General features: G+C 40.8%; 1 long non-coding RNA gene and 5 other non-coding genes across 6 annotated transcripts; 4 read left to right on the forward strand and 2 right to left on the reverse strand.

The window, feature by feature from the left end:
* Positions 1 to 1,125: 1,125 nt before the first annotated feature.
* On the reverse strand, positions 1,126 to 5,012 carry LOC123332267. Its single transcript, XR_006549106.2, has 3 exons — positions 4,794 to 5,012; positions 1,667 to 2,515; positions 1,126 to 1,369 (listed from the first exon to the last, which is right to left on the reverse strand). It is a non-coding gene; the product is annotated as an uncharacterized LOC123332267 (long non-coding RNA).
* Positions 2,299 to 2,372, forward strand: TRNAT-AGU. The gene has a single exon. It is a non-coding gene; the product is annotated as a tRNA-Thr (tRNA).
* On the reverse strand, positions 4,695 to 4,768 carry TRNAI-AAU. Its single transcript has one exon. It is a non-coding gene; the product is annotated as a tRNA-Ile (tRNA).
* Positions 5,013 to 11,379: 6,367 nt separating the features above from the next.
* TRNAV-CAC lies at positions 11,380 to 11,452 on the forward strand. Its single transcript has one exon. It is a non-coding gene; the product is annotated as a tRNA-Val (tRNA).
* A 5,459-nt stretch (positions 11,453 to 16,911) lies between these two features.
* On the forward strand, positions 16,912 to 16,993 carry TRNAS-CGA. Its single transcript has one exon. It is a non-coding gene; the product is annotated as a tRNA-Ser (tRNA).
* A 1,173-nt stretch (positions 16,994 to 18,166) lies between these two features.
* Positions 18,167 to 18,239, forward strand: TRNAR-ACG. Its single transcript has one exon. It is a non-coding gene; the product is annotated as a tRNA-Arg (tRNA).
* Positions 18,240 to 21,008: the final 2,769 nt, after the last annotated feature.

Raw genomic sequence — 21,008 nt, forward strand, 5'->3', positions numbered from 1 at the left:
GAGCCTTAGTGAAGACTTGGGAGCCTTTTAGAAGTCAAGTCACTGGTGAGAAAGTTGTTTGAGGGTCACATAATCCTTGTTGTTCAAGGTCTTAGAATTATAGGAGAGCAAAAAATAACCAAAGAGCCTGAGCACAAGACAGAAACTCATAGGGTTTCTGGACCAAAAATAAGGAGTTTCCAGTTCTTAATGAAAAGGATCAATTAAAAAAACAAGCTCACGCACCAGAGCAAGGATTGAACTCAAGTAGACACACAACTTACAAACTAATTTCAAAACCTTCCCACTCACCAATGACAACAATAGGATTTTGTTCTCATGTCTTTTCTGATAAGAAACCAAAAAATATTTGTTTACAGTTTGGAAAGTCTAGGATTGATTTCATAGGCTCATGAAACATTGGCCCAAGCTTACAAGAATGTAAACAAAAAACAAATCTTTGGAAGGCTCTTTGATGGGAAAATCATAAAATATAATTCAAACAATTATTTTCATAAAATTTACTATTTATGTGCTATGACTTGTGATGGGTTGTTAGAACTCTCCCTGACCTTGCAGATATATATTATAACAAGAAAAACACATAATTTTACTAAATATCTAATTTCATGAAAATACAAGGAGGCTAAGTTAAAGGAAGTATAGGATGCTACATGACTACCAACACATTCTGAAGACTCTTACTAAACCAAAACTTTAAGCACTAGAAGACACACCTCCAACAGACTGTCATATAAAAAACCAGTAGACTTCCCTATATGGCTAGACAGATCATGTCTCAAATTTAAAAGTGGAAAATCTACGTTTTTTTAAAGAGAGAATATTTTTTAGCCTAGTAGTGAGAAAAATCCTTTAAGCATAACCTCAAAAGTACAAACCATTAGGGGGAAAAGGACAAAAGATAGGAAATACGGTACCCATTATGGAATTTTACACAGAAATTAGAAGCAATGATTTAAGTGTACACAGGGCAACTTTGACGGATCTTAAAGTCAAAATGCTTTTTAAAGGCATAAGTATATAATATATCATTCATATAAATTTATATGTGCAAAACCCAAAAATGTCAATTTTGGTATATATGTGTATATATATATATGTATGATCAAAATAATACACAATGAACAAATTAGAAAACTTGTTTATGTAAGGAGAGGAATGGCAGCAGGACATAAGGACAAAGGAAATGAATAAATCTTGTTGTAAGAAAGGGTGAGTAGTTTAGGTACAGGCTACCCTGGCAGAGAAGAGCTGGTGGGTGCCCAGAGGAAATCACGTAGATTTGTCACAGGGTCTCAGTGATTTCTCTGTTCTCCAGGGTCTTTCATTTTGTGGGTGCTCAGTGAATGCATAAGCCTTCAGTGCTTCTCTATAAAGCACAAAACACAAGGAAGTTATTTAAACATTTCCAAAAGATGGCCTCATCTGTTCCTTCCCCACCTTAAGCTGTATTTGGCCAACATGCCACAGACCCTTCTGCAATCATCAGCCTGACACGGAAACTGGGAAGAGAGGTCATGTGACTCTGCTAAGACACCCTGCACCTTGCCTCCTGCCTCCTGCAGGAGGTATTAACCACATTGCACCCTAATTTTCATTACTTCTCTGAATCCTTCACTCACTTTTACAGTCAATGAAGACAGGGATCAAGTCAGTTTTAACTCACCGGTGCAGTGAGCAGAATCTTCTCTGCATCAGTGTGTCCTTATCTTTGCTTGCTTGCTTGTGCCAGGTCAGATAAAATCGAAGGAAGCATGGTAGTCTTGCTCTTGTGCAGTGAATTAGCTCAGAAAGTAGCTTCATGGAGTCTGTAACCTGGAGATTGGGGAACTGGTGCTTATGTCTCTCATTTGTTTGGAGGGGAAGTTTTTAAAACTCACTTTATTTATTTGTTTCTAGAATATAAATCTTAAAGATGAAGAAGTTTTTGTTTGTTTTGTTCACTGTTCTATCTTCAGTACCCAGTAAATTACCTGAGGTACAATAGTGACCACATTTGTGAACAAAATGAATTAATGGATAAAATTTTTTAATGTGTGGCAATATCCAATATTTCCTCTAGAGGGCGAAAGTCACCATGAAATAGGAATTTCACTCCAATGTAAAGTAATTTTTAAAACCTCGCACTGAAGAATGCATTATTTTTTATATGTTGAAGTTTCTGCTTTCGTATAGAAATATGGTTTGGAAATGTAGATTCGTTCTCTTTGTCAAGAAATCATGTACATTTCTGTCAAAATGCTGCATTTCACAGAAAATATTACAAATACGATATAACTGAATCTTAGTTAGAAAAGCGGCCCTGTGGCTTAGCTGGTCAAAGCGCCTGTCTAGTAAACAGGAGATCCTGGGTTCGAATCCCAGCGGGGCCTTCCTTGTTCGGTTTTTACATTTCAAGAGTTGTTGCCGCCAAACATCTTGGAGATGCATTGAACAATTTATATTACTGGTAAATTCTGTATTAAATTCTTATTCCAATGTGGAGAGTCTTTTTCCAGCATCACAATATGAAGAGCTGTGGTGAAGGGAAAAGTGAGTAAGTTTCCTGTAAAGGATAGAAAGTGATGGATTTGCTAATGATTGGTGTGTGGATTGAGCACAAATTATCTTACAGTACCTGATAGCAAAATTTCAAATTCTGTCTCAGAAGTTCACCTTCAGCTCTCTTAACCTGTGACATCCAACATTTTCAGCTAATGATGGAGTTTGGTTATCAGCATCAGGTAAAGAATTAATAAAACATTTTTAGAATCAGACTCATTTTTATTTCTGAGAACAAGTAAGAGAGTAATGTCAAATTTAGACCCTCATCATTTTGGTTTTGTACAGCCCTCAAAACTGTATTTGTTTGTTTGTTAGTAGAACCTTCTGGGAGTGGAAATTGGGAGCTTAATGATATTTTGGGGAAATAAATCATAAATAGATGATCAATTTCTTGAATGTTAAATGATATCAGAGTTTATTAGCTAAAATGTCACTGCATAGCACTGGCCTACACATTGGGTTTCACTTTTACTAAAAAAAAATTCAAACATTATAATTGGAGTTTTACCAGAGTCATTGTCTTTTCACTTTCATAGAAGTAGTTCTACATTACGCCTGAAACCCTGTTTATACTTCATCGGAAACCTGGTTTCATTTTCATTAGTTTATCCATAGCAGTTCTTACCCATGGACTTCCCAAGGAATGTGAGCAAAAAAGGTAGTCATGAGGAGTAGCGGATTATGCCGTCCCAGTAAGTCTGGAGTAGGTCCTACACATTTATATATTCATAAGACTTCATATGTAAGTAATATAAATCCTCAGTTGAAAGCCAATTGCCTTGGTATTTGTTAGATTCAAAATGCAACCAAGTTAACATTTCGAAAAGTAACTGAAATTGTGTCTCACTGTACTCTGCTGCGTTGTCTAATATCAGGCAAAAGGACACCAGAACTCCAAACATATTATGAACAGTGGGCACTGATAAATCTCTAGGAATTTCTCAGTCCTTGAAGACTGTCAGCTAACAGTTATTCTGTTTCCAGTGTATGTCCACATTTTATGGCCTGTGGCCTCCTTCATCTCCAAAGATAGCAATGACCTGTTGAGTCCTTCTTGTACTTCAAATCTGTAAGTACATTATTTAATATGCAATGGAGTAATAGATATCCATTATTAATTAAAAAAAAAAAGTTTTGCAGGTGCTGGCTTTGATACCAAGGATGCAGTACTGACTAAAACAGAGGAAGGCCTTGCCATCTTGGGCTTGTTAAGCACCCACTATGTCCCTGGAACTGTGCTTGAGACATTATTTAGGTCATTACTTAATCAATATCATATGTTTTTATAGTAACCCCGTACTTTTAAACAAGAGAAAAAGTAAAAATATGTTGGGAGTCTGAGGGACAGTGCAAGGGTCGAGGGGAGAAAAAGGAGGAGGCTCGTGCTGGGCACACAGAGAGCCAGGAGCCAGACTTCAAGAAAAGGGACCGACAGGGAGAGTAAGGAGCTTCGACTGAGAGCGGCCCAGGGGCTCTTGACCTCCTATCTCCCACCGCACACCCCGTTTTGGTCATTCACATCTTTAGTCCAGAGATTTTATGATAAACGTTCAAAACAAAAATTTTAGACGAGTTTTAAATGACTTGGTAAGTGGCAACACGGAAGTAACGGTCAGATGCAACCCAAAGGCTGACCATTGCACCATTTTACCACGGAGCATTCGCGGTTGCTGGTCTGAGGCTACGCGAACAAGCCTGAGATAGTCCCACATTGAGAAAAAGGAAACCTAAGTACCACCAGGCGTATATCCCCGAGGGGATCGAATCAGCACCTTAACACTATAAAAACAATACCCTAAGCAACTGAGCAGCTTACCATGCAGAGGAATGATGTTTTTACATTTCAGAAATATAAACTATATCAAAACATTATTGCCTTAAGTTTTTTCCAGGATGATGCAAGAAATTCTCTAACTCTCCCTATCTCCTCTTTCCTAAATACAGCCACCTTACTTCGTTCAAGCTTCTTTGAAAGCTTTTCATCCTGACTCTGATACATTATTTTTTATAAAGAAAAAAATACAGACGCACAATCAAATATTTCAGTGCTGATGATATTAGGACTATCTGTAACTGGATACATGGCAGCACTTTCCACTTGAGATGTGGTCTATGGATAAAAAGGAGGGGGAAAAAAACAACTCCTCCAGTGGCCCGTACGGGGATCGAACCCGCGACCTTGGCGTTATTAGCACCACGCTCTAACCAACTGAGCTAACCGGCCACCGTTACAGAAAAGCTTTACTTACCTCCTTTAAAGTCTGATCTAATTAAAGCAGGCCGTCTTCACGAAAGGTTTAAAAATGCTCTTTTTTTTCTACCATAAAAGGAAAAGATAAATCCCAGCTACCGGCACAGATAAACCTTACTTCTCCCCAGGAAAACATTATTTCTCAAATCGACCAAGGAAGACGCAGATCGATGTCCGGAAACAACTACTTCCTTACAACTATTCCCAGAAGGCCTAGGGTAAACGCAAGGCTCCTGCACGCCTGAGATGGCGGCGGGCGGATCACAGAACTCTTCACAGAACCCCAGCAGTGCAGGGCTCAGAGGATCCGGCTTCCGCCCGCGGGGTACGGATTCTCTGCTCCAGGAGACCATTCCGGGCGGGTCACCTCTTCCCGGAGGCCTCTAGCCGCTTGGCCTCAGGGTGGGTTGCCTGGTTGTTCTAAAGCTAAATCTGTAGCTAGCTGTTCGTCCCGCGCGGATTAAGACCGTGATCTGACGCTGCAGTACCGACCATCGGACACTTGGTGACGACAGAGGATTACGGGGTTGAGGTCTCCGGAGGCAAAAGGACTGACTTCTCCATCCTAAAATCTCCAAGTCTTTGACGACACAAGTCGAGATCAGGGTGAGTCCGGGTCAGGACCCGTGATCCGGACCAGGGAGAAACAACGGAATCTGAAAGGGGCAAGGGAACTGAAGCCAAGACCAGGCAACACACAGTAAGGAGTTAGGAAATCTTTGCCCTTTTGAGCCTGGCATGATCCACCTGCAAGCCGTGTCAACTCTGGCAGGGACCAGCGGTGCAGCAAATTTCTACTTGCTTTCTTTTCTCTGTTGGACCCTACAACCCTCTCTCTCTCTGTTTTCCCCCTACTTTTTTGCATCTGAAGTTAATTGACTCATTTTATATGTATATAGTATATCGAGTAAGATCTGAAAGACTATTCTAAAAAGAGTTATTTCTTTTAATGAGACAAGTTAATTACTCATTTACTTATTTTGTATTATGCAATTTATAAATTTTCTTTTTAATTGTTTAAAAAGCTGTAAGATGGTATTTCTTATCTTTAGTATTGATACGATGCCGGGAGCCGAGCAGCCGTGAGGAGCTCCGCCCGTGGCAAAGGTCATGAGGAAGGAGGCTCGGCATACGCAAAGGCGGGATTGAGCCTCAGGAGTCCCCCTAGAAATTCTCAAGCATTTACCCCCAAAACCAGAGTCTGCCTACTTTCTGCTTTGTACTCTCACCTACACGTCTGACTTTACGGGGGGCTGCTCCCCACTACCTCTCTCTGAAAAAAAGAGTTAACTTACAGCTCCAGTTAATAATTCCTGGATGTGATAGTGTTTCAACCTACAAACTCCTTTGGAAGTCCTCTAGCCTGCCTGAATAGGTTTTTCCGGCCACATGTGATTGCTCAGGGCCTCCCAACTGTGAGAGGCATGAGATGTTCTAAACTGTCTAAATACAGATTCCTTTGAGCAGTTAAAAGATTGATTAGAAATTGTATTGGTGAAGGGTTTTTCACTTGTTGGGCCAATGTTTGCTGCTAAGTCTCCATATCCCTTACCTGCTGTGTCCCTGGCAGTGTATTGATTAATATAATTGGTGTAAGTAGTAGCTTTAATGTTTGTAACCTTGGACCCTTGAGTTAATTCTTTTTCTTGTTATAGCCCACCACATCTTTGCCCTGTAGGAATGCAACTTTATCTAATGCTTTTGGAGGGTGGCGCCTGACTAATCTTTAGAGAAAAAGAAGTTTTCTGAAGAAAGGGTCTTAAAATGTTAACAGGCCTCTGGGCCAGAAGATGATGCAAATCACCTAAACTTTTGCATATGATAAGTTTGCAGGAAGAAAGCCTGGCTTACTGCATGACTCTACCCCTTCCCCCATTATCCTCTATGCATAACTTAAGGTATAAAAACTACTTTGGAAAATAAAGTGCGGGCCTTGTTCACCGAAACTTGGTCTCCCCATGTCGTTCTTTCTCTCACCTTCTGGCTGAATTATTTCAGCCTCTTTTCTCCACTGAATTTCCTCACTGAACTATCCTTATTTAACGACTCTTTATATCTTTAATTAACATTTAAATAAGCTGTTGTTTCCTGATCGCCGGTGCCGTCTCCCCTTCGAATTCCCTGGATCCACTGGGGCTGGACCCTGGCAATACACTGATAAAGAAATATATATCTTTAACTTTGTATCAGCATCCACCCTATGAACTAGTAGCTGTCTTCATTTTCTTTGCCCTCTAGTAAAAATTTGGTGGAAGGTGAGTGGGGAAAATCAATTTTTTAATTTTAATTGTATGTGTTCATTTATTTTCATTAAAAATTTTTACTACAGTTCTTGATCAGTAGTCTTTTCTCCTCTCTTTGAGCTTTACTGCCACTGTCCCAGATTTCCAAACCCTGAGAAACCTCCCTCTACTTAAAGGCCAGAATGTCAGCTGTTTGGGTGACTGGGCAATCTCTTGCTTTCCTTCCCTCTCCCAGGCTGTTTTTGGCTGGGAGCTCTCTCCACTCATTAAGTCTTGGAGAGGTTTCTCTCAGCGCTCTAGTCTCGGCTGTTGGCAGCTAAAACACAAAGTACTTTGTACTGGTTGCTCTTTGTTTTTCTGCCCTGCTCCTCAGCTTCAGAAGGTTTTGAACTAGAGAGTGCCTCAGTGGGTATTTCCACTTTCTGGTCTTTTCCCTCACCCTCTTTTGACCTACTCACCCCTAGCAGAAATAACCAGAACTGGCTTGGCTACTTGTAATTCTGTTTGGGTCAAGCAAGCCCACAGCATACCTTTAAAATTTCTTAGTTTCTTCTGGTTTCTCTTAATCTGGTCTTCACAGGCTTTTTCGCCTTTGTGACTGCCCATCTGCCAGAGATAAAGACAGCCAGGAACTTCTTTTCTTCAATGAGGGCCTCCTTCTAGAATTTAGTTTACTTTGATTCTTTTGTATCCTCAACTCCTGATGGGTTCAGAAAATCTACTCCTCTTAAGCTTATGGTTAGTTATTTATCAGGTTGAGAGGACAACATTCTTGCAACTTCCTACAACTTAACCAAAAATGGAACTCAGTGCTTTATATTTTTAAAATATTTCCAGATTTCTGTGCCAAAACTGCTTGTGTCATTCCTTGAAACTATTTCCTTTAGAATATATGGAACAGACTAGCCTCTCTCAGTCGGAGAAGGCAGTGGCACCCCCACTCCAGTACTCTTACCTGGAAAATCGCATGGACGGAGGAGCCTGGTAGGCTGCAGTCCATGGGGCCGCTAAGAGTCGGACACAACTGAGCGACTTCACTTTCACTTTTCACTTTCATGCACTGGAGAAGGAAATGGCAACCCACTCTAGTGTTCTTGCCTGGAGAATCCCAGGGACGGGGCAGCCTCGTGGGCTGCCGTCTATGGGGTCACACAGAGTCGGACACGACTGAGGTGACTTAGCAGCAGCAGCAGCAGCAGCCTCTCTCAGTAAGGAAGTTAACTGTTCAAGGGCCTAATGTTGCCAAGTGCTTTGCATATTGTTTCAGGTTATCCTTATATCACATATCATTTATTCAACTGATATTTTAAAATAGCTCTGCTCTGCTAAGTCACTTCAGTCGTGTCCGACTCTGTGTGACCCCGTAGACAGCGGCCCACCAGGCTGCCCCGTCCCTGGGATTCTCCAGGCAATAACACTGGAGTGGGTTACTATTTCCTTCTCCAATGCATGAAAGTGAAAAGTGAAAGTGAAGTCGCTCAGTTGTGTCCAACTCTTAGCGGCCCCATGGACTGCAGCCTACCAGGCTCCTCCGTCCATGCGATTTTCCAGGCAAGAGTACTGGAGTGGGGTGCCATTGCCTTCTCCGTTAAAATAGCTAGCTCTGTTCTTTTACTAAATTAGAAGTGAGATATAATATCCACATTACACCATGAAAACTTCAAGAAGGAAAATGGCTGACACGTGAAGGTGTGTTGCCAGATTGCACTTAGACCTTCCAAGTGAGACTGCTGGGTATTTGCATGGCCAAAGAATGTCACATGAAATTTGGATACATTTCAGAAAGTTACCTCTAATATTGTCCCCTGATCTGATAAATGTTTATTGAGAATCTACCATGATCAAGTCTAGTTTTCATTACTAACATGATGGTCCCAAAGTCACACATGGTCCTTCCCACACTCTTCTAGAGCTTAAAATCCAATACCACCATGACTTCTAACTAACTGTCAAACAGCGGAGATGGTTTTCTCCACATAGCCATTATTTTCATTTTACCTTTAAAAAGATCTTTTCTTCAGTCTTTTGTGTCTGATACTGGTGTATTTTCTGCACAAATGACCAAGACAGATGAGCAATATTATCCAATGAAAGCACTTATACTATGTGCCATGGAAAACTTTTGTATATGGATACATAGCTTCCATTATCTTGGCATATCTACTTAAACATAATATCCATTTGGAATCCTTATCTCTTGCTTTTTGCAATTTTGGGGAATAATATCACCAAAAATTTTTAGAAGTAAATAGTGAAGGGAATTGTGAACCTTGTTGTAACCTAGGAGATGAGAATTTTGAGGTCAGGAGATGACAGTGTGCTATTTTGTATAGAAATGCTGAGGTGGAAGACTTTATTTATACAAAAGACTGTAAAAAAATCACTCCCAATGGGGCCTCGAAAGAATAACTTAAATTCTGTCTTGGAAACTGTAGCATGCAGAATTCTCATTCCATAACACCAGTAAATTATGGAGAGCAGTGGAGTCTGAATCCAAGCACCAGAGCTTTAAAAAACAAACAACAACAACAAAACTAATATCCTTCAGTTCAGTTCAGTCACTCAGTCGTGTTTGGCTCTTTGCAATCCCATGGACTGCAGCATACCAGGCTTCCCTGTCCATCACCAACTCCTGGAGCTTACTCAAATTCATGTCCATCATGTCAGTGATGCCATCCAACCATCTCATCCTCTGCCATCCCCTTCTCCTCCTGCCCCCAATCCCTCCCAGCATAAGGGTCTTTTCCAATGAGTCAACTCTTTGCATGAGGTGACCAAAGTATTGGAGTTTCAGCTTCAGCATCAGCCCTTCCAAGGAATATTTCAGACTGATTTCCTTTAGGAATGACTGGTTGGATCTCCTTGCAGTCCAAGGGACTCTCAAGAGTCTTCTCCAACACCACAGTTCAAAAGCATCAATTCTTCCATGCCCAGCTTTCTTTACAGTCCAACTCTCACATCTATACATGACTACTGGAAAAACCATAGCTTTGACTAGATGGACCTTTGTTGGCAAAGTAATGTCTCTGCTTTTTTATATGCTGTCTTGGTTGGTCATAGTTTTTCTTCCAAGGAGCAAGCATCTTGTAATTTCATGGCTGCAGTCACCAACCCATCTGCAGTGATTTGGGGGCCCAAAAAAATAAAGTCTGTCACTGTTTCCACTGTTTCCCCATCTATTTGCCATGAAGTGATTTGACCAGATGCCATGATCTTCATTTTTTGAATGTGGAGTTTTAAACCAACTTTTTCACTCTCCTCTTTCACTTTCATCAAGAGACTTTTTAGTTCTTCTTCACTTTCTGCCATAAAGGTGGTGTCATTTGCATGTCTGAGGTTATTGATATTTCTCCTGGCAATCTTGATTTCAGCTTGTGCTTCATTCAGCCCAGCTTTTCGAATGATGTACTCTGCATATAAATATGCAGGGTGACAATATGCAGCCTTGACTACTCTTTTCCCAATTTGGAACCAGTCTGTCGTTCCATGTCCAGTTCTAACTGTTGCCTCTTGACCTGCATACAGATTTCTCAAAAGGCACGTCAGCCTTTTGGTCTGGTATTTTGGTATTTTGGACTGGTATTCCCATTTCTTGAAGAATTTTCTACAGTTTGTTGTGATCCACACAGTCAAAGGCTTTGGCGAAGTCTATAAAGCAGAAGTATATGTTTTTCTGAAACTCTCTTGCTTTCTCAATTATCCAGCAGATGTTGGTAATTTGATCTCTGGTTCCTCTGCCTTTTCTAAATCCAGCTTGAACATCTGGAAGTTCTCGGTTCACGTACTGTGGAAGCCTGGCTTGGAGAATTTTGAGCATTACTTTGCTGGAGTGTGAAGTGAAGAAGTGAACTGAAGTTGTTCAGTCGTTTCCGATTCTTTATGACCCCATGGACTGTAGCTACCAGGCTCCTTCATCCATGGAGTTTTCCAGGCAAGAGAACTGGAGTGGATTGCCATTTCCTTCTCCAGGGGATCTTCCTGACGCAGGGATAGAACCTGGGTGTCCCACATTGCAGGCAGAAACTTACCATCTGTGCCACCAGGAAAGACCAATGAGTGCAATTGTGCGGTAGTTTCAACGGATATCCTTAATACACGAAAAAAGAAAAAAAAAAAAAAAATTCCAGAATGTTGCCTTAGCTTTCCACTCCTGGAATTTATTTAAGAATTGGGGTTAATTTAAGAAAGAGTTGGGTTTTGTTTGTTTGTTTGTTTTCATAAACAGAGAAAAAGGAGGGAAATGCCCTGCAACCGTAAACATTACTTCACAGGCATGAACAAACCTGGGTGCTACAAGCAGCCTACTCAGTTGTGTAAGGGCTGGAGAAAGAGTTGTCAGTTGTTTCCGTAGTGTAGTGGTTATCACGTTCGCCTCACACGCGAAAGGTCCCCGGTTCGAAACCGGGCGGAAACATTTTCCTAACCTGTTAGACACCGCTACTTGATTTAAGAGATTTCAACTTCCCAATATGTAAAAAATAACACAGCCCACAAGTCTTTGCACTTGCTGTTTGTTTGAAAGAAATTATCCCGAGTCCCGTGGTGATGCGTGGTTTCGCTGTGCACACGCTGTAGAGTTCCCGCTTATCTCTTTGGCTGGGTTCCCACCCGGCCTGCGAGCTCGCGTCCCTCAGACAAAATCAGAGGACGGAGATGATCCCGCTCCACGGAAACAGTTGCTCTCTTTGGAATTGGGATTTCTACGAAAAGAGGCTTCACCAGGAACTGACTCTGAAGGTACCTTGATCTTGGACCTGATCTGTAGCAGGAAAGTCCCCCAACTTAAACCAGTTCTAATTGAAGAGAAATCCAGTTTCCCCTGACAAAGACCACTGGCACACTGCCAAATGTTTATATTGTTATTCTTCCTCCCAGCTTTTCCTAAAGGGATCTGTGCTCGTGTACGAAAGCGATTGTGCATTAGGGAAAGGGAAATAGGCTTTTCAGAGGTTACTAGACAATGGCTCTGAACTGGCATCAACTGCTAGAGATACAAGATATCACTGCTGTCCATCGGGCAAAGTACGTATTCATGATCAGACAACCTATGAAGGTTTTTTGTTTTTTTGTTTTTTTGTTTTTGCCTCCGATCCGTTTCACTGTGGGCATAGTGGGTCTCTGAGTCCACCCTGTGATTACTTTCCCAATTCCAGACAGAATCTCTATGTCATTTCCATGACTGATGGAGTGAAGGCTATTATGGAATAAAAGGCCAATTAGATGCCACCAGAATTTTCTCTATGAAAATAATTAAACCAAACACAAAACTGATATTCCTGGAGGGATGGCTGAGATTAGTGCCAACATCAAGAGCTTGAAAGGTACAGGGTCACAGATTCACCAAATTTCTATTCAATTCATTTACTCAAGTATAGAAGATAAATCTGTTATAGAGAATGACAGTTAGTTATTGTAAATCTGGTTAAGTGATTATGTCAGTTGCATCTGTTAGTGCAGATGTCCTTTCACTAGTGGAGAAAACGTACACATACCCTGCCACCTGGTATGCGGCTACTGATATGTTTTGTGCCATTTTCTCTATATTCAGTCAGAAAGACCATCAGAAGCAACTGAGCTTTCAGCTGGCTGAATTAACTGTACAGCTTACCTACCTTACCTCAAGGGTATATCAACTCTTCAATCATATGTTATAAATTAGTCTACAGAGACCGTCACCACCTTACCATGTGTTCTAAAGTTGAAAGCTGATTATTGTTGTTTCACATGAATATTTTAGGCAAATTTATATTGTGCAAACTGATCACAAATGAATGGGTTTATGTTTCCAGTACTGTGGCTCAGTCTTGTGAGCCTCACTTGTGTCCTTATCCCAGTTTTAGTCCATATGGATTAAGTAACAAAAATACAATAGACCAAGTGGCTTAAAAGACAAGCATTTATTTCTCACATTTATGGAGGCCAGTGTTGATTCTCACTCTGGTGACACTTTGCTTCCTGGCTGCCTGTCCCAAAGACAGCTGTCTTCTCACTATATCCTCAGATGCAGGAAAGGGTGAAGAAGTTCTCTACCATCTCTTTTAGAAGGACCTAATTCTACTCATGAATGACTTAATGACCTAAAGCACCTGCCTCCCAAAACCATCACATTGGGGATTAGGTTTCAACATACTGGGGGCAGTGGGGGTAAGCACATTCAGTCTACAGCAATCCCCAAAACATCCATTTCCTTTTTTACCCTCAACTATGTTTTGTCACGGAAAATATTGACCATCAGTGCAAGGAGGCCAGTGGTCAATAGGTGATGCTGAAACCAGTTGTTAAGACATTTTGAATAAAAATTATCCTGAACTGATTTTTCACATCTGGAACTGCTGCCCCATCATACAGTCTTCTCAGTTGAGTCTGAGTCTTCAGAGCCATCAGAGGAGTTATTTTCTAAGATTTTTTTGTCGGGAGCCACGTTAGGCATTACTGACAAAATGGAGGCACGGCCCTCAGCCCCCTCTCCTCATTCCGCAGGCATGGACCTGGGATTAAGGAGTTAGGCCTTGTAATTCTGACTTGTCTTTTCCTCTCCTTGGCTGAGTTGACTGAAAAGGAATATTAAGGTGCTTATTGTTCTTGAGTAGAGGAGCATGAGAAGGCACAAAGCCTTCTGTAGCTGTGCTCAGAGAATAAGTCATAAAGTTAATCATTGACATTTGTTCAAGGACTTTTACAAAAGAGTGTTCCAGGATGAGCACATAGGCTATAGCTTGAGGCCATGGGAGGGATTGCTATTTGAAGCCTATTTGTGAGGAGAATGTTTCTGGCAAAGGAGTTTACTGAATTTAGGGCTTAGAAATAATTAAAACAGTTAGAAGTTAAAGATATAAGGAATGTTGTAAAGTTAGCATATTTTACTATAGCTTATAGAAGTTAGGAATTTTAGAGACACTATAGCTAGAAGCCTTTTTAAGGGATAGTGAGCTCAGGATGTTAAGGGCAAACAGGATTTAGGAAGATAAGTAGTAAACTGAGGAATGTAGCACGAGTTACTATGTAATCACAAGTTAACTATAGGACACTTTAGAGGAAGTAGATAATAGATGATAAGGCTGATTCTGAGAGAATCACTGAAGCAGGAACTCTGTTTGAAGAGCAACAATTAAATCATTGGAGATAATAAATCTGGGAGAGGGGAACTGAAAATGTTAAACCTCTGGCCTAATGTTTTTGTAAATGTATAAAAGAGAATCTTAAACTTGAAATAAACAGGCAGTCCAAAAAAACTGAGAGGCTGCCTCATTTCTCTCACCGACACGGTTCACCTCTTCAGGTTGAATCCCTGGTTGCTGGAGTTGGACTCCGGCATTTTTTTACCTCCCACTTCTTCCTAAAATTGAGAAAGTTGACTGAGAAAGAAGATTGGACATATTTTAAAATCAAAGAAGCTTTAAAACATGATAATAAGTTACCAGCATTTTCTCCACCAACTTTTTTTCCACACTGGATAGTATCCATACACACTTATTTGGCCTTTTACAGCTCCAAACCCACAGGTGTACATCCAGGAAGAAAGAAAAAGAACATCTTCTGGGGGAATGTTGATGTATACAAGAGTATGGAAGCCTTACAGTGGCACAGAGAGTCTGAGAAACCATTCAGAACTCTGATGAAAGTTAAACTCCCAAGGAGGAGACAGGGAGGAAGGGATGAACAGTGACTGCTTTTGTTGTTGTTCAGTCGTTCAGTTGTGTCCAATTCTTTGTGACCCCATGGACTGCAGCATGCCAGGCTTCCCTGTCCTTCCCTATCTCCCAGAGTTTGCTCAAACTCATGTCCATTGAATCGGTGATTCCATGCAACCATCTCATCCTCTGAATGTTGGAACCCACCAAAAAAAGTTACTCCATATCCAAGGGCAAAGGAGAAGCCGCAGCAAGATGGTAGGAGGGGTGCAATCATGTTTAAAATCAAATCCCATACCCGCCAGAGACACACAAGCAAAACCTTGTGTGCACCAGGACCCAGGGAAAGGAGCAGTGACCCCCCCCCCCCCGCCCCGCCCCCCCCCACACACAAGAAACTGATCCAGACCTGCCTGTGTGACTGCTTTGGGATGGGGTTATTTTAAACAGCTTCCTTTTCCTATTTTCCCTTCCTCTTTGGGTCTCCCAAATTTGTTAGTAGAGTAGAAGTACTAGGAAGAAGATCAAAATCTAAGTGAGGAAAAAAAAAAAAACAACACATTTCAAAAGAACTTCTTAACTTGTGAGTGGATTTTACATCTTTATCCCAAGGTTATTCAATTCTCCAAAGCGCTCTGTTGGAAGTTCTGTGAAACCGCCAGAACTGTGAATTGGCTAAGTGGCAAAACTGGGGACAGGAAACTGGAAAGGATTTCTCATGAAAACAACTCCTGGGAAACTGTCCACTGTAAACAGAACTACACTCTGGCCAAGACAGATAATAAAAAGAAAGATATGCTACTTTCTCTGCAAAAACAAAGCAACAAAACACATACAAAGACAACTGTTAAAAATTGTATTCCTAGCCCCAAAGGAGGAAGTTTTAGCTATTTAAATTCTGCAATTTTGGACAAAATAGGCCACTGAGATTACACTGTGGAGAGAACATCCTAGAACAAATCAAGGACCTTGAAGTCAGGGTGAGTCTGACCTACTGAGCTGGTTCTGGTTGCTCACAAACAGAAGATTCAATTCAGTGTCTGAAGAACATTCCAGAACCATCTGATCTTGGATCACGTGATTCTCCCAGAGAGCCCCATGTCTCCCGTGGCCTGTGTGTCCAGGTCTAAGCTTGGACAGCATTCCAAAACCCTTTTGCCTTTCTGCCTCAGGCTTCCTGAGTGACTTCAAATCTCATCTGTGTGATTTGCTTCTTCTGAGGCTCCAAGTGAGGCCTCCTTCAGAATGCTGACTATTGCTGAGTTCCAGAAAGGAAGCTCTATTCCAGAGGAGAATTCTGGTGAGAAAAATTTTTCTCCCTTACTTCCTCATTTATAATGTTTTCTTGAGCTTTTATTTGATTTTTTAATAGATAACATCTAAAGTCTAAAGGGATATGCAGTAAATTTCTCCCTCCTGCTTTCAAAGAGTTCCACCTCCTTAGTCTCCAGCCCCTCAACTGGGAACTTTTGCCATGAGTTTACTGAATATCCTTGAGAGTTTTTTGTTTTTGTTTTTTTGTAAAATGTGTATTCAATCTAACATGAATATACCGCCAATAGTAGAATTCTACAGAGATTGCTCTGAACCTTTCATTTTATATGTATGTATATAGTAGTCTTTATCATTCTGTCTTAAATATGCATTGCATTCCACTGTGTAGTTGTGCCATTATTTATCTAATTAAGTAATTCTGACTAATTAAGTTTTTTTTCAATCCTACTATTTCAATGAATGCTTCAGAGAGTAAGTTTGAACTGTACAATATAACTCTCATGTGTTCAAGTCTATCACTTACATTTGTGGAAATGCTATAGCAAAGAGTATATATGCATTTGAAATATTGGTAGATCCTGCCCAGTTGTCCTTGTAGCCTCAAAGCATAGTGTATTTGTCTGTGGAAAACAGAAATGAATAGGATCGTAGGCACCCTTAATACGACTTACTTCATTTTGTGCCAAGTATGAAGCAAAACCAGGCAATCCATGAAAACCGTAGAAACTTTTAGAAAATCAAGGATTCTTGTGATGCTAGAATATTGACCTCTCTCAGAGGTGAGACTTCGCAGCATGGAGCCTGGCAGGATGGGGACAAGTTGGATGACGCTGAGCAGACAGATCTGATGAATACTTAAAGTAAACATACCAAATAAGCAAGAGCAGCCAAAATTGGTAGGCAGGATTGTAAATCAGGGCCCTATAACGATGTGTATTTTAATGTCCAAATAAACAATGGAAGCAGAGCTGTGATGGCCGAGTGGTTAAGGCGTTGGACTCGAAATCCAATGGGGTCTCCCCGCGCAGGTTCAAATCCTGCTCACAGCGCTATTCAGTAACTTTCTGTTCAAATGGCGAGGCAATTTGTTTTTCGCTGTGAATCTCTGCTTCAAATTTTGTTTTTAAAAACCTGTAATAAAATTCCACGCTCTGATAACAGACATGCAGGTAGCTTCCTTAAAGCGTTCTCTGGTATTTAAAAGCAACCAGCCAACCATGGAACGGGCAGGCAGGAACTATAAAGATCTAGGGTCATAAATATCCTTGTGTGTGTGTATGTGTGTGCGCGCGCGTGCGCTCTTTAAAACTGTAGAAATGAGGAAGCTGAGGCAAAAAGAAGATACACAGCTTGGGCCAAGGCAATAAATCTAACCAAGGAAGAGTACGGATAAAAGTTGTGGGCACCGTGGCTACACTTAGACCCAAACTATTGCACTTCTCGCTCAAAGGACTGCCCTCGCTTATAAACACTTCTTTATTTCCATATGCCTGTTTCGCCTACTTTGAGCCCTTAAACATTGCTGGCCAATTTGTGTAATGATGACTGATAGTTTTAAATTTTATAATTATATTAACTTTGAACGTCTAAGTTCCTATGTGAACTTAGTTCTTAAAGAGTTCACCTTTATTGAATTATTACCTTCATTTCGCCTAATTTGAGAAGGTGGGTATTTCAGAATGTCTTCTCTGATGCAGTGTCTGAAATTATTTCCTCTGGAAAGAGTTTTGGCTATTTGGAGAGTGAGATTGAAAACATATGATTAATACCTCAAGAATGTGTTTTATTCCACTTTCACTGTATCAAAATTGAAAATTCAACGGGTCATTAATAACTGATCCATACACAGCATCAGTATCTAAGTGCTAAAGAAAAATGAAATGCTTTGAGGAATGAACAGATGAAGGACTGCAGAAATTAATGAAGCGTTCGCAAGTAGAAACAATAGAAACAAGCATGTACGTAAATGAGGTTGAGGGGCCGGCAGGCGCTAACAGCTGTCGTTCTGTCACATACATGATGCTCCAAGGCAGAAAGTTCTTTCATAATTATAAATATTTTAAGTGAATGTAGCATGCAAAATGACCCTGAATATAACCCATCAGCTTTACCAGAATACACAGGTCCTTCCTGTCTAACTGATTTCCGTCTTCATCGTCAAACAACTATTTTCTCAACCATTCCAGTGAACAAAGACTAATAGAAGATGTCGACAGGATGGGGGGCCAGTGGCGCAATGGATAACGCGTCTGACTACGGATCAGAAGATTCTAGGTTCGACTCCTGGCTGGCTCGATGCCCCTATATTTTTAGGAGGAAGGGGGAAAAAAAACTTTCTTTGTACTTTTTACAAATTGATAACAACAACAAAAAAATTATTTCTAAGTTCTTCAAATTCTTCCAAGTAAATCATCTGATCTGGTTTTTAACCATCCGTGGTACCTGCCACACAGAGCAATTTCGGCTTTTCTTTAAGTCTGAATGGATGCTTAAAGTCTGGGTGGATGCTTAAAGTATCTGTCTTCTAAAATGTCCCTTTCATCTCGTTCCTTTCAATGATACTGAGAAGGGGAGTTGACAGAAAGGTCTTTGGAAAGACAACTTCAAAAATTAAATATGGAATATTATTTGACCATAAAAAGAAATGAATTTCTGATACATGTTACACATGAAGGAACCTTGAAGATACATGTTAAGTGAAAGAAGTCAGACACAAAAAGCCATATGTTGTATGATTCCGTTTATATGAGATGTCCAGAATAGGCAAATCCAGAGACAGTAGTTGCCAAGAACTGGGGAAAGGGTACAGAGTTGATTTTTGTGTGATGGAAATGTGAAACATGATAATGATGAAGGTTGCATAACTCTGGGAATATACTCAAAAACACTGAATTGTGCACTTTTGTGTGAATCTTACAGTATATAAAGTATATCTTAATTTTTAAAAATCAAAGAAGCAAGAAAGAAAAGAAAAATATGACCAACATTTTCTTCATTAATTGTCCCCCATTGGGCAGGGTTCTCCCTCTTTAAGCTCTTCCCTGCACAATTTCTGTCTCGGAGCATGGGTCGTAGAGGGAAAATAAAGGACATCGACTGGAAAAATTGAATCTGGAAAGATGCTTCTGTGGACAGATGAAATCATAGCGTCCCCCTCAATTCAGCGATCTTGGCGAAGATCCGCCCTGACACCTGAGAAAGCTATTCAGACTCGTATCTCCCCGCCCAGGCCCGGATCTCAAAGAGAAGAGCGCTGCAGCCTCACCACCAAACTAAGAGACTATTTAGAGTTGTAAGGAATCCGAGGCAGAAATTAAACCAACAGGAAGAGGGCAAGAATGTCGAACGAGTCAAGGAAAGTAGCAGTTTGGGAGTGGTGTCTCTTTCAACAGCTTGATCTCCTTTCCAGGTGTTCCTGGGCGTGACTTTAGACGCTTGGAGCAAAGTGGAGGTGTCTGGGAAGGAAATCAAGGTGAAGATAGAAAAGAACAAAAACATGCAAAATTTCATTTGGTAGTACTTATGTATTGTGGCTCAGACGGTAAAGAATCTGCCTGCAATGTGAGAGATCCACGTTCAATCCCTGGGTCAAGAAGATTCCCTGGATGAAGGGAAAGGCTGCCCACTCCAGTATTCTTGCCTGGGAAATCCCATGGACAGAGGAGCCTGGCTGGATACAGCCCATGGGGTCGCAAAGGATCGGATACAACTGAGCGACTAACACTTTTCTTCACATCTTACGGAAGTTGATTGGCTCCGTACAATGTGCGTTCTAAGCGGTGCTGGCAATTAAAAGAATGAACCTGCCACGCGTCTACTCCTCGTTTGATATATGATCTGTTGGGCTGTTACCCAATTAAAAGGCTGAAGTGGGGGCAGAATGGGGAGGATCAGTCAGTCAGTTCAGTCGCTCAGTCGTGTCCGACTCTTTGCGACCCCATGAATCGCAGCACGCTAGTCCTCCCTGTCCATCACCAACTCCCGGAGTTCACTTAGACTCACGTCCATCGAGTCAGTGATGCCATCCAGCCATCTCATCCTCTGTCGTCCCTTTCTCCTCCTGCCCCCAATCCCTCCCAGCATCAGAGTCTTTTCCAATGAGTCAACTCTTATACAATGGCCCAAAGAATCCGGAACTTCCTGATGTAAACGCTTCTCAAAACTTGGCGGAGGAGAATCGCTAGGAGGCAGTATTATGCCCAGTTTTCTAGATTTCAACCCTCGGAGATTCTATAGTGATTCTAGGATGCAGCTCATGAATTTTTAGCAAACTGATGTTGTATTTTATTATCCTCTTTTTCCAACTAGTAACGACAGGGAACTTCCACGGTAGAAGGGGAAAATAGAGCGTCTATATGCAGAAGGGAAAAATAGAGCGTCTATATTAAAATAGAGCGTTTAATATTATTCCACGAGGCTTTAACCAAGGTAACCAACTTTTCTATTCTCAAGATTTTGGGCTGGTTTTTTTTTTTTTTTTGGTTGTGGTGGAGGCTTGTTGTAAAAGGAAGTCCGTTTCAACTTCCCTTTCAAATAAACAAAAACACATTTGATATATTCATCAGATCACTCTTGGACCTAAAGGAGATAACAGGTTAGTTTCCAAAAATTTCGGGGAAGTTCTTCCCCTCCTCAAAAAAAAAAAAAAAAAAACAACAAAAACCTACAGAGATAATACTGTGAAGTATTATTTCCTTTTCCCAGAATGTTGAGTTAGGGTTAAGATGTCCTGTCCAAAACAATAGACATTAACACATGCTTCTAAATTCAGTCTATTTTTAAAAGAAAAATCGTGCAATATCTCATTAATTTTTATTGATTGCATGTCAGAATGATAATATTTGGAGCTAAAACATTAAAATTAATTCCACTTGTTTATTTCTACTTCTTAAAATATGACTACTAGAAAAATTAAACTACTCATTATGTGATATTGTTACCTCTCACATTGTCCTATGGTTGTTGATGTAGTAACATCAGTAAAGTGTGATCAATTTGCCAGGGAAGTGGTTCTTTTGAGCAGGCTCCACAGCAGTGTCATATTCCCAAGAATTTCTATTTGAT

The sequence above is a fragment of the Bubalus bubalis genome, chromosome 2 (genome assembly GCF_019923935.1).
Source record: "Bubalus bubalis isolate 160015118507 breed Murrah chromosome 2, NDDB_SH_1, whole genome shotgun sequence".
NCBI classification, from domain to species: domain Eukaryota; kingdom Metazoa; phylum Chordata; class Mammalia; order Artiodactyla; family Bovidae; genus Bubalus; species Bubalus bubalis.